This window comes from Erpetoichthys calabaricus, chromosome 9 (assembly GCF_900747795.2).
Source record: "Erpetoichthys calabaricus chromosome 9, fErpCal1.3, whole genome shotgun sequence".
NCBI classification, from domain to species: domain Eukaryota; kingdom Metazoa; phylum Chordata; class Cladistia; order Polypteriformes; family Polypteridae; genus Erpetoichthys; species Erpetoichthys calabaricus.
This window is the reverse complement of record NC_041402.2, coordinates 185679054-185685053: the sequence shown is the minus strand read 5'-3', so window position 1 is coordinate 185685053 and position 6000 is coordinate 185679054.

The window sequence follows — 6000 nt, the reverse complement described above, 5'->3', positions numbered from 1 at the left end:
ACAATAATGACAGCATTCTAGTTCTGGTGATGGTGACGCATACGAAGGTAATGAATGACGACGCCACTTCTGAATGGATTGTTCCCTGGATCTTTATATTATTTGCAACTAAATTTCGTTGTACGGAAGTATAATGACAATAAAGCGCGCGCGCTCTATCTCTGCATATATATGGCATAAGAGCGAAACACAATCCAATAATAACACTATAGCAACAGAAATAATAATAATATGAAGAGCAGCAACAACCCTCAAACTGAAGCATAGAAGACACCAACATGGCAAAATAAAATTAAACGCTCAAGGGGCCGTATATCTTTCCGTTACGTCCGAGCTGTGGTCAGCGAGGGGCGCCGTTTTGTCACCTCAAGAGGCGCGCGCTCCCGACACCGAGGCCCCACCTCCACACGGTCATCAAAGTTCAATTATACTGAAAGCGAGGGCGCCGTTTTGGTAAGTACCCCAGCATGCATTGGGTTCAAAGATAGGGTACCAGCCTATATAGCAGGGTAAATACACACATATCAGGGCCTAATGTGGCATCACCAGTTCACCTACCTCACGTGTCTTTGGACTGTGAGAGGAAACCAGAGCACCAGGAGGAAGTCAATAAAGATACAGGGAGAACATACAAACATCACACAAGGGAAACCAAGGACCTGAACTCCGGTCTCCTCACTGCAAACCAGCAGTGTTAACCTTTCACCGCCTTGACACCCTCAGAACGTGTCATAGTCATTTAATTATGTGTAAAAGATTTACTCGTTACTTAGTCAATCTGCTCAAAACAGATAGTTGAATGATCGTACTCTTTATTTTTAATATACAGATAATAGGAAAGGCACTATATAACTGATAGATAATGAAAGGCACATAAGAGAGAGATAGATAATGAAAGGCACTATATAACAGATCGATAGATAATGAACAGCACATAATAGACAGATAATGAAAGGCACTATATAATAGATAGATAGAAAGATAGATAGAAGTGAAAGGCACTATATAATAGGTAGAAAGATAGATAGAAGTGAAAGACACTATATAATAGATAGATAGATAGATAGATAGATAGATAGATAGAAAGATAGATAGATAGATAGATAGATAGATAGATAGATAGAAGTGAAAGGCACTATATAATAGATAGATAAGAAGATAGATAGAAGTGAAAGGCACTATATAATAGATAGATAGATAGATAGATAGATAGATAGATAGATAGATAGATAGATAGATAGAAGTGAAAGGCACTATATAATAGATAGATAGAAAGATAGAAGTGAAAGGCACTATATAATAGATAGATAGAAAGATAGAAGTGAAAGGCACTATATAATAGATAGAAAGATAGATAGAAGTGAAAGGCACTATATAATGGATAGATAGATAGATAGAAGTGAAAGGCACTATATAATAGATAGATAGGAAGATAGATAGAAGTGAAAGGCACTATATAATAGATAGATAAATAGATAGATAGATAGATAGATAGAAGTGAAAGGCACTATATAATAGATAGATAGAAAGATAGAAGTGAAAGGCACTATATAATAGATAGATAGATAGATAGATAATGAACAGCACATACTAGACAGATAATGAAAGGCACTATATAATAGATAGATAGAAAGATAGATAGAAGTGAAAGGCACTATATAATAGATAGATAGATAGAAGTGAAAGGCACTATATAATAGATAGATAGATAGATAAATAGATAGATAGAAGTGAAAGGCACTATACAATAGATAGATAGAAAGATAGATAGATAGAAGTGAAAGGCACTATATAATAGATAGATAGGAAGATAGATAGAAGTGAAAGGCACTATATAATAGATAGATAGGAAGATAGAAGTGAAAGGCACTATATAATAGATAGATAGATAGATAGATAGATAGATAGATAGATAGATAATGAAAGGCACTATATAACTGAAAGATGGATAGATAGGTAGATAGAAAGGCACTATATAACTGAGACATATTTAATTATCCCAGTGGAGGAATTTAGCTTTTTATAGAAGCTCAAAGAATACATACATATTATAACAAACCACAACCTTGCATACTGTGCTCTGGCGAATATCAAGTATAATTCTACACTCTGTGACCATAATCAAGACACTCCACCTGCTTGTGCTCCAATTGGGGAAAAAAGTAGCCAGTTGTATCTCAAATGTTGTCGATAACCTTGGATGAATGCGTCAGTGCCTATGACGATCTCGGGTGCTCTTTCTGAGTGGCCTGCTGGCTCTCCTCACATCCATTGCCCACTCTCACACTCTTTGCTTTGTGCACATTCAAGTTCAGTCACTTCCTCAGATTTGACATTACATGATAGTTTTTTTTTTCTCGTGTTTGGGGTGGTCGAACAATGGTTAAAGCCCATGCAGGGGCCCTCATTCCCCCAAGCCTGTCTCCATATACACAGTCTGTCCGTTCGCCTCCTTGCATTCGTAAAACTTTTTTCCCCTTTGACTTGCGCGACTCTCCAGGACCCACCCACCCACCCGTCGTGAAACACAACCTCCACACCACCGTCCGTCTTAAATACCTGGACATGGAGGAGTGCCCTGGGGGCAAAGACATAAATTGCGCTGAAGCCGAGACCCACGGCGATCTCTGAGGTGGTCCACACGTTCTCCATCGCCGCCCGATGAAATTCACAAGAGCGCCCTGCCGTTGCATCGTCGGGTATTTAAGGAGCAGGCGCGCTTACACAACGTGCTTATGTAAGGGGAGGGGGTGGCGGCGGGCGTGTGAGGATGGATGACCCTTAAAGTAAATTAACTGGAAATCCGAGGCGGGCTGGAGCTCCTCCAATCACAGATCTTCTGCTTTCAGGACTCTGGCTGTCTGAGGCAGATGTTACTTAACGTAAGACACTCGGACGTAGCAGAGTAAGAGGACAGAAGAGCAAGTAGAGAACACGCACCGCCATCGCTAAGCGCTTCACTTCTTTATTATTAAACTTTTCTGCAGCCTTGACTTCAGTTCTTTCTTTGACAAATAACTTTAATCTGTTCGTTGCCTCCTGTGATTTGAATTGGGAATGTTGGTGATACATTTTTGAAATACCTCGTTTCCCAAGAGACACCCTTGCCTTTCTATCAATCGTCTTCTTCTTCTTCTTCTTCTTCATAACATTTAAAGCTTCATTTTACCTAAAATGCTATTCTTGTCAGTATATTTTCTACTTAGTTTATTGATAAGTGTAAATTGATACCGGGACGCACGCATTTGCGTTTCTCCGTGTTTTTTGGGCGTTGCGTATATTCAATTTTTTTATTTGCATTTCATTCATATTTGCTTTATCAAGCCCCTGTGATGGGCTATGAAAGGCGCTATATAAAAGCTTGATGTCAGACAGCCTGAGCGCTGGGATGGACTGTGAAAGGCGCAGTATTAAACAGCCTGGATGTGTGCTGTAATGGGCGTGAAAGGCACTTTATAAAAGCTTAATTGTCACACATCAGCCTGAGCTCTGGGATAGGATGTGAAAGGCGCTGTATAAAAGCTTAATTGTCATGTAGCCTAACTACTGTAATGGGTTGTGAAAGGCGCTACATAAAACAGCCTGAGTGCTATGATGGGCTGTGAAAGGCGCTATATAAAACAGCCTGAGTGCTATGATGGGCTGTGAAAGGCGCTATATAAAACAGCCTGAGTGCTATGATGGGCTGTGAAAGGCGCTATATAAAAGCTTGATGTCATGTAGCCCGATTCATTCAACATGGATTGCTTTCCTTAAATCCTCATTCCGCTCAGCTTTTAACGCTACCGACGTGTTCATTTCTGTTTGGCTCCTCCGTTCGGTTTGGCATTTTGATTTTCCTGGTGCAATACTGTATATAAATCTGTAGATAATCATTAGAGCTCACTTACACGATACTAGGCATTTGTAGTTGTCTTTCATACAAAACATGTTTTGTAATCCATTGCATTTTGTACAAAGAAGTGGTAACGAAATATACACGGCAAACGCGAAAATAATAATTAGGAGGACAAGTGCCTCTTATAATTCAATAAAGTCCATTCGTTCATCTTTTACTAAACTTGTTTTATCCTCTGCATTTCGGGGTCGTGGGTTGTACTTTAAACACGTTGTTTTAATTTTTAAATGTATGTTTTAAAGGACAAGAAAAAATACCTGATTTAGGGGTGTGCTGGGGGGATGGATAATACCCCCAGAATTTTGCCCCCCCCCCCCCCCTACAACACACCAACCTCCCCAACCCACCACCAGCACCACCACCTGGTCTTCATGGCGCTGATTACTGCTCCACCAGCGTTAGCGTTCTGAAACCGCCACTCAGGCACAACCTGGGGGTCTGAATGTCCGTGCCATGTTATTTATTTATTTGTTTGTTTGTTTGTTTATTTGTGCTGTAAGTGGGCGCAGCGGTCAGCACTGATTTCTGGGTGACAGGACCAGGGTACAGAACAGATCATCACTGGTGGAGAGCGCAGAACAAAATTCATACACTTTCTTGGTTACAAGAGCCTAGGAAAGCCATTAACAATACAGTAAGACAGGAATTCACCAACCAAGAGGGTCTTCTTCTTCTTCTTCTTTTGGCTGCTCTCGTTAGGGGTCACCACAGCAGATCATCTTTTTCCATATCTTTCTGTCCTCGTCATCTTGTTCTGTCACAGCCATCACCTGCCTGTCCTCTCTCACCACATCCATAACCTCCTCTTAGGCCTTCCTCTTCTCCTCTTCCCTGGCAGCTCTATCCTTAGTACCCTTCTCTCATTATACCCAGCATCTGTCCTCTGTACATGTCCAAACCAACGCAATCTGGCCTCTCTGACTTTGTCTCCCCACCGTCCCACCTGAGCTGACCCTCTAATGTCCTCATTTCTAATCCTGCCCATCCTCGTCACACCCAATGCCAATCTTAACATCTTTAACTCTGCCACCTCCAGCTCTGATAGATAGATAGATAGATAGATAGATAGATAGATAGATAGATAGATAGATAGATAGATAGATAGATAGATAGATAGATAGATAGATAGATAGATAGATAGATAGATAGATAGATAGATAGATAGATAGATACTTTATTAATCCCAATGGGAAATCCTGCTTTCTGGTCAGTGCCACCATCTCCAGCCCATATAACATAGCTGGTCTCACTACCATCCTGTAGACCTTCCCTTTCACTCTTGCTGATTACCCATCTATCACAAATCACTCCTGACACTCTTCTCCACCCTGCCTGCACTCTCTTCTTCACCTCTCTTCCTCAGTCCCCATTACTCTGTACTGTTGATCCCAAGTATTTAAACTCCTCCACCTTCACCAACTCTACTCGCTCATCCTCACCATTCCACTGACCTACCTCTCATTCGCACACATGTATTCTGTTTTGTTCCTACTGACCTTCATTCTTCTCCTCTCCAGAGCAGATCTCCACCTCTCAGGGTCTCCTCAACCTGCTCCCTATTATCGCTACAGATCACAATGTCATCAGCAAATATCATAGTCCACGGGGACTCCTGTCTACTCTCGTCTGTCAACCTGTCCATCATCATTGGAGATAAGAAAGGGCTCAGAGCCGATCCCTGATGTAATCCCACCTCCATCACTCCTACTGCAGACCTCACCACGGTCACACTTCCCTCCTACATATCCTATACAACTCTTACGTACTTCTCTGCCACTCCCAACTTCCTCATCCAATACCACAGCTCCTCTCAGTCGCCCTGTCATATGCTTTCTCAAGGTCCACAAAGACGCAATGCAACTCCTTCTGACCTTCTCTAAACTTCTCCATCAACACCCTCAGAGCAAACATCACATCAGTGGTGCTCTTTCCTGGCATGAAACCAAGACCAAGAGGGTCTTCAAACACTTGGATGCCTTACAGAGGTGGCGTCACGAGACGCCGTTCACCAGCAGACCCGAGTAGTCGAGAAGGAGCAGAGGACCCCCACACACACAAGTGTCTTCATATAAACAGGTGCTGACCCATTGATTACTCATTTG